We start from the raw sequence: 13,213 nt of genomic DNA on the forward strand, positions 1-13,213 counted from the left end.
TCTTACCACCAGAAGGTTGTTCCTAACTTTTAGTCTGAATCTACTCTCTTGCAAGTTAAATCCACTTGTTTGAGTACTACCCTCCTGAGCAGCGGAAGGCGAACTTGTTGCACCTTCCAAGCGACAGCCCTTCCAATATTTGAAGATGGCGATCATCTCATCTCTCAACCTCTTCTTCTCCAGGCTAAACAGACCCAACTCCCTCAAGCACCATTTGGCAGCTTATCGTTTTGCCTCTGCTGTTTTTGCATGTGGCTTCATTTGGGCATGCCTCTGACTCTTTAAAATGCTTGTCGAATGTGGCAAGCCACTCTCAACGCCTCTTCATCAAGCTGAGTGGCTTGCAAGTTGGTGTGACAAAGGCGTCCCTGGATGCTGGGTGAGTTTTTCTGCCGTCTCTCTTTCCAGCTGCAAATCTATTTCCAGCGCTCCTTTTCCCTTTGGGCAGAGATCTTTCTCCCCACCTTCCGTGTTCAAAGGAGGCAACAAACCTCCCAAGACAATGTGCTTTTGCTGTGGAGAGCCCAGGGCCTGGGTGGAATTTCAAGCAGCTCCTTTCCCCCAGGCCCCATCCACCTGGCACTGTGCTCTTAGCAACCAGAAGGTGTCCTGGGGGCTGGAAGATCTTTTCAGAAGACTCTCAGGCAGAAGCAGCGTGACGTCACCTGCCTGCTTCTGAATGGAAGGCTCTGAGTTTAGGCCTGGGAAATCAGGAGCGCCGCAGCACTCTTGCCTCCGTCTCTCCCGTTTGTGCTGGAGTGGCGCAATGGTCATGGGAGCAAATGATCTGCAGGCAAATGCTAGCCAGCAGGGCCACCCCAAAGCATTTGGGCACCTGAGGCGAAGCACAAAACTCCCCACCAGGGAATAAGAAGGGAATGAAGGCTCTTCTTAAGTTGTTTGTGTAATGTTTCTTGCAAACTGGAAGATCAATCAAAGAATACTCAGGCTCCAGCCTCAACTCTTTTCGTTTTGTTTTTTTAATATTATTTTTTATTAAATTTTCAACAAACAATAACAAATACAACAGCAACAAACAAAGAAAGAAAAATATACAGGAAAACAATATCAATTCCATAAAATGGCATTCTCCAAATTCTGTGACTTCCCTTCTCTACCCCCCCCCCCCGTTCCTTAAATTTTCTTCTCAACTGCATACTATTTCTACTCCAAATTATTTTTTATATCAAATTTCCTGTACTATCTTCATAATTGCAAGTGTTCTTAAAATCCTGCCAATGTATTAACCTGTTTATAATACTTCTGCAAATGTAGAATAAACATTTCCCATTTTTTTTGAAAAATTTCTTGTCGTCTTGATTTCTGAGCTTTCCAGTTAGTTTCTCCATTTCAGCCTAGTCCAATAACTTGGTTTGCCACTCTTCTTTGGTTGGGACTGTTTCTTCCTTCCATCGTTGGGCTAACAGGATCCTGGTGGCCGTCGTAGCAGACATAAGCCATTTATTCTGGTCTTTGGGAATCTCCACTCCTACAATACCTAATGAAAATGTTTCTGTATTTTTAACAACGGTTATTCTAAACTTTTTTTTCCCATTTTATTATAAATCATTTCCCAGAAATTTTGAACCATCCTACATTTCCACCACATATGATAAAATGTAACCTCTGTTTCTTTATAGCCTCTGCTCTTTTTGGAGTTTCTATGTGACCCCATCTGGAAGGCTCAGAGCAGTAAACTTGAACACTTTGTTGGTATTTAAACATTCGAGCTCAAACAGCCCTAAAAAGCAAAATACCGTATTTTCTGCTCTATAAGACTCACTTTTTCCCTCCTAAAAAGTAAGGGGAAATGTGTGTGCATCTTATGGAGCGAATGCAGGCTGCGCAGCTATCCCAGAAGCCAGAACAGCAAGAGGGATTGCTGCTTTCACTGTGCAGCGATCCCTCTTGCTGTTCTGGCTTCTGAGATTCAGAATATTTTTTTTCTTGTTTTCCTCCTCCAAAAACTAGGTGCGTCTTGTGATCTGGTGCGTCTTACAGAGCGAAAAATACGGTAGTTAGGGATGTCATTAAACGGCAGGAAGAAGGGAGGAGGAAAAATATCCCAGGGAGGTGTGCAGCCAGGACTGGGACACATCAGGGCAAGCAGACGATGGGGGAGGAAGTCTTCTTCTTCTTCTTCTTCTTCTTCTTCTTCTTCTTCTTCTTCTTCTTCTTTGGTGATCCCTCGTAGCCGAGTAAGATTGCCTTCCATAAACACAGTTTGAACAATGAGTCCGTAAGTGACTGTGGAGGCCACATTTCCACCCACGTCTCCCGAGCTGCAGAGACTCAGGTCTGAGAGAAGGAGAGACCTGAGTACTCGCCTTCAGGCGAAACAGGGAGGTGAGTCGCTGGGGGATCAGGACTGGACGCTACCCTGTCAGAGATAAAAGGCTGTCGGACCCCGCCCCAGGTTGCGGGAGCAACATTGCTGCATGCCAGATCCTGCCCCTGTCCTTGCCTTGTGTCCTGCCTTGGCCCTGTCGGACTGACTCTTAGCAGGACCTTCGGATTCTGGACCAGACCTGGACCACATTTCATGGGTTACCCCTGGGCCAGCACACTTCTGGACCTCTGTGGAACAGTGCTGGACTTCAGATCTGGCTTCCTTGGACTGACCCTGCATTGCGCTCCCTGAGCTTTGGATGTCACTTGCATGGAATGACTCCTGGTCTTTGAACTCTGGATGTGATGGCCTGGGAATTGGATTCAGAGGCTGAACCTGAGGAATTCCAGCCTGCAGGACCGGCTGAGCCGGGGCAGGGGCTTGAACCTGAAGGGCCCACACCTGTGCTGGATCCTCAGGAGATGCTGGCAACTGTGAAGGCTTTGATGGCAAGAGATGCTCCTAAAAAGAGGCAGGATCCTGCCCACAGAGGACTTCAAAGCTCCTTGCAGGTTGCCCACAAATGGCCACAAAAATGGCAGGTGAGCAAGTACCATTCTCAAACTTCCCCTCTCACGTAAGCCCGCCCAGTCCCAGGTTGCGGGAGCAACATCGTTGGTTACCTGTTCCTGCCGGCACCCTGTCCTGCTTTCTGCCAGAGTTCCTGACCACGCCCGACTCCCTGCCTTGGACCCCTCTTCAGCCTCGAACTGGACACGGACCACGCCACACGGTAACCCCCCCCCCCCGAACCAGCACACTGGACTTGACGTACTGACTTGCCGCCAGGTAGGCCAGGGGTTCTGAACAGAGGAGAGGAGCATGCAAAGTCCCACACATGACCCATCCCCTTCTCTCTCTCTGTGAACCTTCTGAAGTGGGGAGTCTTCTCTACCCATAGACTCCCTGCATGTTCAGGAGTTTGCTGGCCAACTCATGGGGGGGTGAAGCTGAGGCACACTCATTTGCACACATCCCACTTGCAAGTTGCTTTTAAATGTGAGTATAACACCTGCGGGACGCGGGTGGCACTGTGGGTAAAAGCCTCAGCGCCTAGGGCTTGCCGATCGAAAGGTCGGCGGTTCGAATCCCCGCGGCGGGGTGTGCTCCCGTTGTTCGGTCCCAGCGCCTGCCAACCTAGCAGTTCGAAAGCACTCCCGGGTGCAAGTAGATAAATAGGGACCGCTTACTAGCGGGAAGGTAAACGGCGTTTCCTTGTGCGGCTCTGGCTCGCCAGAGCAGCGATGTCACGCTGGCCATGTGACCCGGAAGTGTCTCCGGACAGCCTCTTGAGTGAGATGGGCAGGGGTACCTTTACCTTTTACCTTTAGAACACCTGAAGGGGTACAGATCCTTCCTTCCACATTGCAGAGGAAGGTGGAAGCAGATGCAAAAGGCAACAGGGATCCTGCGTCTTCAATCATGCTCTAGCTAGAAGAGGGAATTTCAGCAGGCTTCACCCGGGACCACCTGCCTGCAAAGTAACGGCTCTTCCAATGAGCTGCAAGCTTTCCCTTATGTAAGCAGATGGAAACATGTACTTGGATCAAGGCCGGGTGGAGAGCCAGGAAGGAGTGGAGACTCCCGTTCCCAGTCTGAACTACTTCGTTGCTGAAGCAACACCTCTTCCCCAAGCGCCAGTCTTGCTGCTTTGGGGAAACGGGATATATGTGAAAGGGAAGTACAGCTTTATAAAGCCATGATGCTATAATACAATAGAAGCCCTTGGTGTCCAGTGCCATTAATCATGTTGCAAAAACTGCAGTGATTAGAAAGCTTTTTTTAAAAAAAATTATAAGCATTCTTTTAGTATAGTGCTATAGCACCATAATAAATTAACATTATAGTAATATACTGTTTAGGGACATTGGTGGCGCTGTGGGTTAAACCACAGAGACTAGGACTTGCCGATCAGAAGGTTGGCAGTTTGAATTCCTGTGACGGGGTGAGCTCCTGCCAACCTAGCAGTTCGAAAGCACCTCAAAGTGCAAGTAGATAAATAGGAACCGCTCTGGCGGGAAGGTAAACGGCGTTTCCGTGCGCTGCTCTGGTTCGCCAGAAGCCGCTTAGTCATGCTGGCCACATGACCCAGAAGCTGTACGCCGGCTCCCTCGGCCAATAAAGCAAGATGAGCGCCACAACCCCAGAGTCGGTCACGACTGGACCTAACGGTGAGGGGTCCCTTTACCCTTTACCTAATATACTGTTTTAGTTCTCTCTCTCTCTCTCTCTCTCTCTCTCTCACACACACACACACACACACACCAGTTATAGTGTACGTATGCTCATTTTAAATCCACCTTCACGCAGGACAGTTATACTGTGGAACTCCCTGCCACAGGAGGCAGAGATGGTCACCAACTTGGATGGCTTCAAAAGAGGATGGGCAAATTCATTGAGGCCATTGATGGCTACTAGTCATTATGAAAGTCGGAGGCAGTGATGCCTCCAAATACCAGTTGCTGGAAACCACAGGAGGGGAGAATGTTGTTCTTCTGCCCAGATCCTACTTGCAGGTCTCCTATGGGGCCACCTGGTTGGCCACTGTAAGAACAGGGTGCTGGACTAGATGGACCCAGCAGATAATAATAATAACAATAATAATTTATTTATATCACGCCCTCTCCAGCCGAAGCCTGGCTCAGAGCAGCTAACAGCAGTAAAAATAACACAGTTTACATAAAATCACAATCAATTAATTGAAATATATTCTAAAATCAATTCATTCTAAAATCAATTCAGAATCAAATTAATGGCAACCATTGGGCTGGAATTCTGTGAGGATTACCAAAGGAGGGGGTCAGGCTGTGCCTTGGCCAAAGGCCTGGTGGAACAGCTCTGTCTTGCAGGCCCGGCGGAAAGATGTCAAGTCCCGCAGGGCCCTAGTCTCTTGTGACAGAGCGTTCCACCAGATCGGGGCCACGACTGAAAAAGCCCTGGCTCTGGTTGAGGCCAGCCTAACCTCTCTGAGGCCTGGGACCTTCAAGATGTTTTTGTTTGAAGACCGTAAGGTCCTCCGTGGGACATACCAGGAGAGGCGGTCCCGTAGGTACGATGCTCTTCTTCAGCGCTGGCTGCAAGCCCAGCGGTGACCTCACGCCTGCTGATGTGGCTGGAGCACTGGGGGAGGCAGACCTGGAAAAAGCACAACCTTGCCAGTAAGTGTGGAAAGCACATTACAATTCTGCTTGCAGTGCAGGACACAGCAGCCATGCCTGGGTGGTGCTAGGAGCACACATCCAGAAGCAGCCTCCGTCAAGGAACGCATCCGTGAGATTTGCATATTGATAAAAAACAACAACCAAGGATTAATAAATCTAATGCAAGAAGCATACTTTGTATTTTAGATGAGAAACCACCTGTGTCTTAGCAGGCATCATCTTGCAAGGAAAGGGGAAATGCCGCCTCGTCTGTGATGCAGATTCCCACCTGCAGCCTCCATAAGCCATAAGCCCTTGTAATATTGGGAATGTTGTTGTTGTTGAGTCATTTAGTCGTGTCCGACTCTTAAAATCTCACCAAGGTGACCTTTTGAAACAGGTTAACTCTTAATCCTCCTTTACAAATTATAGGGCAACAATGTTAAGCATTCACTTGCCCATAGTGGCAGAGATGGCCACCAACTCGGATGGCTTTAAAAGCAGATTGGACAAATTCTTGGAGAAGGAGAGGGCCATTAGTGGCTCCCAACTGCGATGGCTCTGCTCGGCAGCAATGCTTCCAAATACAGTAGTACCTTGGAAGTCGAACAGAGTCCGTTCGACTTCCAAAATGTTCAGAAACCAAAGTGTGGCTTCCAATTGGCTGCAGCCAATCTGAAGCTGAGCCAGATTTTTGGCTTCTGAAAATCATTCAAAAACCAGAGCACTCACTTCCGGGTTTAGATCGTTTGGGAGCAGATTTGTTCAGGAGCCAAGGCGTTTGGGATCCAAGGTACGACTGTACCAGTTACTGGAAACTACAGGAGCGGCGAGGAGGGCTGTGGTGTTCAGATCCTGGGGCTTTGCCTGATCTAGGTAAAGTAAAGGTAAAGGTACCCCTGCCCGTACGGGCCAGTCGTGTCCGACTCTAGGGTTGTGCGCCCATCTCACTTAAGATGGCGGGGGCCAGCGCTGTCCGGAGACACGTCCGGGTCACGTGGCCAGTGTGACGAAGCTGCTCAGGCGAGCCAGCACCAGCGCAGCACACGGAAACGCCGTTTACCTTCCCGCTATAAAGCGGTACCTATTTATCTACTTTGCACTTAGGGGTGCTTTCGAACTGCTAGGTGGGCAGGAGCTGGGACGGAAAGACGGGAGCTCACCCCGCCGTGGGGATTCGAACCGCCGACCATACGATCGGCAAGTCCTAGGCACTGAGGTTTTACCCTCAGCGCCACCCGCGTCCCTGATCTAGCAAGCTCTTATTATGTTCTTATGCCAGAGGAAATACTTTCCCTGTTGGAAGGGACCCTGTGGGTCATCTAGTCCAACCCCCGGCAAAGTTTCTGTGAAATCTCCAAATCAGGGGCAGGGGATCCTTTTCATCCCAAGGGCCGCATTGCCTTCTGGGCAACATTCTGAGAGCCACATGCCCGTTGCAGGTGGGGCAGAGGTAAGCTGGGTGGAGCGAGGAATGTCCGTTTTAGTTTTGTGCAGTAGGCTAGCTTTGACAGACACACTCCCTTACAGACACAAGCAAGAGGCATTCTCAGACTTTCAAAACTCTCATGTGTAAAGCGGGTCTCTCTCTCTCTCTCTCTCTCTCTCTCTCTCTCTCTCTCTGTGTGTGTGTGTGTGTGTGTGTGTGTCCTGGGGAGAATTCTGAGGACCAGGCAGATAAACTTGGAGGGTTTTATTTAGCTCCTGGGCTTCCGGCTCCCAAGCCCTGCTCAGAATGAAAGAGATCAGGGAGCCTCCAGCATTTCACAGATGCAAACAAGAAGAAGAAGAAGAAGAAGAGTTTGGATTTGATATCCCGCCTTTCACTCCTCTTCAGGAGTCTCAAAGCGGCTAACAATCCTCTTCCCCCCTCATTTTTAAATATAGCAGTAAGGCATTCTCCCTAGTCACACCCAGATGATCCGTACCTGGGTGAGTGTGCTTATTCCCGCGCAAAAATCGCATAGGATTGCGCAGCCAGATCTCTGCCAGATCCGGCCGAAGGGCTCTCTGGATATTGGCAAAACTCTCAACGGATGTGCCATTTCCAGCTCCTGACAGAAGCAGGAGAGATCTTGCCAGCTGATAAGGAAAAGCTGCCCCCCTCGGTGAAGAGGGAAGACTGTCTTCACCGTAACACACCAGCACCAAAATACACTCCGGATAAATGTAAATAAAACGTGTGACCTTCAGAGTTGGCACCACTGATGAAAATTGTCCCTCCCTGATTAAAATTGGCATCCCACCAGCTAATTAAAGTTTTGCTGTCCTGGGTTACATGTGAGCGAGAGATGAGCAAATTCCACTTCTGTGAATCGGCTTAAGACATTAGCCCCCCCCCCCCCGCCCCCTGCCATTCATTTCAGGGCTGTCATTTTGCTGTGTGGCCCCTTGTGTGGGTTCCCTTTCCTCTGGGTCACCAAAGGACCCCTTGCTTCTATGCTCAAGCTGTGCACCTCCAGCTCACCACTACATTACAAGGTTTTTAAGCAGAGGTGGGGGGGGTCATTTGTCCAATGACCCTCGGGGGGGTCCCTTCCAACTCTGCAATTCTACGAATCATTGATTTGGAGAAGAGTCCGCTGGATCAGGACAGCGCCCTCCCTTTTTTTTCTTTTTGCATTTTATCTATTTGTTAGCATCCTTATATTACATCGATAAACGTTGTCATATTACACTACAGGACTTACTATAATTTCCAACATGTATACATAAATTATATACAACTTTTATATACCTAGAAAATGAAACAAAACAGAAAAAAAGCAAATTCCCTCCCCAAATCATATACATACCAACACGCTAGACTTCCTGTCTTTCCCGTTGTATATTCCATTTTTTACAAATGATTGTACTCTTATTATTGTATATTTCTTTACATATTATCTAATACATTCCTATATCATTGTGTGCTCTGAGTCTTATTTCTCAACTCGGTCTCACTCCAGCGTCAATCAAATGCTAGCATAGATAGCAAACCTTTACTGTATTTTTGAACATATGTTTTATATGTATCCCACTGGAATAGGCCAGCGGCCCATCTAGTCTAGCATCCTCTCCTCACAGGAGCCAAATACCCCTAAGAAACTAGGAAACGAGATAGACTGCCCCTGGAGCTGGAGGTTCCATAAGGACACCAGAGGAGTCTGACTGGATCTGGCCAATGGCTCATCTAGTCCCAGCACCCTCTTCTCACAGCGGCCAATCAGATGCCTCAGTGGGAAATCTGCTGGCAGGGTTTGAGCACAGAAGCCTTCTCCCCTCGCATTATCACTGCTGCCTTCCACCTTGGAGGAAGAACATACTCATTGCGGCTGGCAGCCATCGATAGCTCTCTCCTCCACCATCAATTTCTCTAATGCTCTTTTAAAGGGATGCAGGTGGTGCTGTGGGTTAAATCACAGAGCCTAGGACTTGCCGATCAGATGGTCGGCGGTTCGAATCCCCGGGGTGAGCTCCCGTTGCTCAGTCCCTGCTCCTGCCAACCTAGCAGTTCGAAAGCACACCAGTGCAAGTAGATAGATAGGTACCGCTCCGGCGGGAAGGTAAAGGGCGTTTCCGTGCGCTGCTCTGGTTCACCAGAAGCGGCTTAGTCCTGCTGGCCACATGACCCGGAAGCTATACGCCGGCTCCCTCGGCCAGTAAAGCAAGATGAGTGCCGCAACCCCAGAGTCATCCGTGACTGGACCTAATGGTCAGGGGTCCCTTTGCCTTTAAGTTGGTGGCCATCCCTGCCTCCTCACTGTCTTTGCTGAAACAGAGGCAGCATGGTGCAATGGTTAGAGTGCCAGACCTGGCAGAAACCAGCTTTCAAATCCCTGCTTGGCCATGAAGATCAGTGCATGACTGATCACTCTCACCCTGACCTACCTCGCAAGGTTGTTGTGAAATGAGGAGGGAGAGGACCCTTAAGTTCCTGGGAGAAGAAGGGGGGCTGTAAATACCATAAATAAAAATAATTTTAAAAACACTTAGCCCCGGCTCCTTTCTCCGCCTCTCCCCTTTGCAGCCTCCCTCCTCCCAGTCCATCCATCCATCCATCCATAGAACGGGCTCATGTTTAATGCAAGGTTTTTTCTCTGGAGGCCGGTATTGATTTGCAAATGGACAGGGCAACCCCCCTCGGCCGCCCCCTTGATTGGCAGCTCGCAGGCTTTGTTCCAGATGCCAAAGCGCGCGGAGTTGGGGGGCGGGGGCGAGGATGGAGAGTCTTCCCGCTGCTTCTCCAGCATCAGTCGCGGGCGAATTGCTGCGCTGCACCCGCGGCTCGCCGTTGCGCTTGCAAACAGGGAGGCGGCAACCGTGTAGCCGGTGCGCGTTGTAAAACCGGCCATTGGAGAAAGCGGGCGAGCGATCGTGGAGGACGAGCGGGCCGTGGGTCGTCCCGCGTGTTCCCCGAGCTGGTGGTCTTGCACGTGCGAATGCAACCTGCTTTTTGGAAGCCAAGCTTGTTTGTATGAGAGAACGAGAAGTTTGATCATAGATTAATTCCTCCTTTTCCTCCCGAGTCGTCCTGGCTCTGGGCGCGAGGCGCGCGATCGCCCCAACAGACGCGTGTCGCCCACGCTGCGCTCTTCTGCGCGCCGAACTTCTTTCAGACTGAAGGCGCAGACTTGAAAGATTCAGTAAGGAAGGTTTGTTTGTTGCATTTGTTTATTGCGTTTATACCCCATCTCTTCCTCCGTGTAACTCAAGGTGGCGTATATGGTTTAACCGCCACAACAACCCTGCGAGGTGGTTGGGCTGAGAGGAGGTGATTGGCACAAGGTCACCGTGAGCTTTATGGCCGAAGGGGTACTTGAACCCCGGTCTCGCCCAGGTCCTGGTCCGGCACTCTAACCACTACACCGCACTGCCCTCTCTCCTTAAGGTGACTTAATTCCCCGCGCGTTCTCTGCATGTGGGCGGCCTTTCTTCGGGGGTAGCTTGCTCCTGGCGGAGCCGCCCTATTCCCTACCCTGCGAATAAGCACTCTGCACCCGGCGATTCTCACCTCGACGTTTCTCTGCTTGTGTATGTTTGTGTGCATGGGCAGACGCGTGTCAGCATCTCCGCCCGCCCCCCCCCCGGCAGTTCTGTGACTTCCCTTCTCTCTGTGGTCAGCGTGGTACGCCACCTGAGCGTCCGTGTCCACATGCGTGTCTACACTCCGTGTCTTTACACGCAAGCAGGCGGATTCCGCGCTGCGCGCTGTGGCACGGAAGGCATTGCTTTCGCACACATAAGACCGTGTGTCACGCGTGTGCAGTGTTTCCCCCGGGACAAACTTGTCCCTTTTGGCCGGGATCCTCGTGAGCACTGACTTCGGAGGAGCGAGCGGCCTTACTTCCGAGTAAACAAGCAAAGCACCGGGCAGCGCGTGTTTGTGGATTCGGGGCGCGCGCAACCCGCTGCCTGGCGACTGGCTCTCCCTGCATGGCCGTGGCGCCTCCGCCGTCGCTACGCGCGCGCTCTTTGCGCGGTCCCTAGCCTCCGCACGCCGTTTGGCCACGTTTCCTCGGCGCCCAAACCGCCTACTTCGCCAGCGCTTACTCCGAAGTAAGCTCGCCTTAACACATCTTGCAAACCGGCTCCTTCCCCTTGCGCGCTTCCTCGGGAGCAAGCCCCCTTTGCAGCCAGCCACCGGATCGCACCGGGTCGGCTGTCTTTCCCCTGCTCCGGATTGCCGCCACTTCACGCGCAAGTTCCGGAGGCGGGGAGGGGGGAGATGATTTTGGAGGTGCCCAGGGGGGTGCGCGCAGTCTCCCCTCCCTCCCCCTCTCCTCCCCTCCCCCCTCGCTTCCTCGGCTGGTCACATGGGGGGTGGGGCGCGCGCGGGTGGGGGGGGGGAGTTTAAAAGAGCGTCTCCCTCGCTCCGCTTCTCTCTCGTTCTCGCTCTCTTCGCAGCCGGTGCAGGCAAGCAGTGCCGCCGCCGCCGCCGGGCGAGCCGAAGCTCCGCCAGGGGCACCGACCACGCCGGGCAGCGCTGGCTTGCCGGGAGCCCCGCGGCGGAGGAGGGCGCAGGGCGCGCGCGGTGAGTGGGGCGCCCAGATTGGGGGGATTTTGGGGTGGGTGGGGGGCGGGCGGAATATGGACACCGACCTCTTCGCGGCGTGTGCGATTGGGGAGTGTAAGAAATATATTTGCATCGGCTTGCATGCAATGCTTGATACGGTATTTTTTGGAGAGCTTGCACATTGGTTCGTGCGTAAAGCTGGGTGCTGGGTTTGGGGATGTCTCCCTCCTGCTTGGTCGCCTCTCCTTCGCGCCCCCCCCCCCCCGCTGCTTTCCTCTTGCTATGGAAACTTTTCTTTCCGGCGCGCGGAGGGGCTCCCCACCCCCGGCTCCCCCTCTTTTGGCGCGGACCCCGAAAAAAGGACGTTCAGAAGGGAGCGAAGCGAGAGGGGGGGTCGCTCCTTCGCGGCCCTGTAGAGGGAGGAGGTGTGTTGGGAGCGCGCCTCCAGGGCTTAGATGTGGGGGAAAGAGAGATGCCCCCCCCCACTTTGCTCCGGCCAGACAGCTGAGCGGGGCTTCGCTCTTCTGTTTCCTTTCCCCCCACCCCCAAGCACGGGAGCTCTTAGCCGGCGCCGATTGATCGAGCCGGAGCGGAAATGCTCCTCCTTCGGCTTTTTCTCTCCCCCCCCCCCACGCCCGCTTTTCCTCTTTCTTCCTCCCTTCTCGGATCCTGCTTTCTCTCCCCCCCCCCCCCCGGTTTTCGCCCCGGCGACTCTGGAGAGAGCAGCAGCTGAGCTGGGCGCGCCTCGGAGCCGCGAGCGGGCAGCTTATTGTGCGTCCTGGGGTGGGTGGGGGTCCCTGCCTTTGAAATCGGAGTGGTGGTGGAGGGAGGGGGGAGGCATCTGCTCTAGGGTCTGCACGGGGGGGGGGCAGCAACAGGTTCGTGTCCTGCCCGCCCCCGCCCCAATTGTTCCCTTCAATCTCGTGGGCTGCTTGGTATTTTGCAACTTCTGAGCTGGGAAGCGGCGTCGCGGGTGGGGGGATTTTGAGCGACCCTGAATTTCTCGGAAAAGGATGCAGTTCAGCACCCGGAAAGGAGTAGCTGTGAAAGAGCGTTTTTTAAAAAGTCATCCTCTCCCGGCCCCGGCCCCCCCCATATTTTTTTAACTCTGTGGGGCATGGAGTGCTTTTATGGGGCTAATGGCATTGATCGCAGGGGAATCTTAAAAGTGGGGATAAGGCTGACTGTCTCCTTGCACGGCCCCATCAATTACATGGGTCTTTCCCCAACTCCTAGAAACCACCCCTCCCTTGATGATGATTGTAAGAAAATAATTACACAAGTGTCTGGCACCCTCACTTTTAAAAACAAAAGTTACAATATATGGAAAGAAAAACCTGGTTTCCATACTAGGTGCCCTCAATCCATTAAAAAATTAGATATATTTGCCCTCCCCACTCTCCACTTAGAAGCCCTGAAGTCTCCATTTCTGCAAACACTCTGGGTAAAATTTGCAAATTCCTTGCTTGTTTGTGCAGGTTAGTTTTTCTCCATCTCTCGGTCCCTGTTCCCCCCAAAGAGATTCTTCAATAAGGACATAAACGTATTTTTTGGGGGGGGGGGGTTGTCTTGCTAAGCAAGCCCCTCTCCATAGATATTGGGAGGGATGGGGCCAAATGCAGGGGCAGATTTTAGGAAGAGGGGGTAGCCATATGGAACCCCTCAGCATGTCTAAAGTGTGTCCCCCCT

At 52.1% G+C, this 13,213-nt stretch overlaps 1 protein-coding gene across 1 annotated transcript in view; it reads left to right on the plus strand.

The window, feature by feature from the left end:
• Positions 1-11,355: 11,355 nt before the first annotated feature.
• The window catches only part of CNTFR (ciliary neurotrophic factor receptor), a 421,418-nt gene continuing 419,560 nt past the window's right edge, over positions 11,356-13,213 (plus strand). The window contains exon 1 of the mRNA XM_083403130.1: positions 11,356-11,542. The gene's annotated coding sequence lies outside the window, so the exon portion shown is untranslated. The remainder of the gene's footprint in view (positions 11,543-13,213) is intronic.

The sequence above is a fragment of the Podarcis tiliguerta genome (assembly GCF_965153285.1).
Source record: "Podarcis tiliguerta genome assembly, chromosome: 11".
Lineage (NCBI taxonomy): Eukaryota > Metazoa > Chordata > Lepidosauria > Squamata > Lacertidae > Podarcis > Podarcis tiliguerta.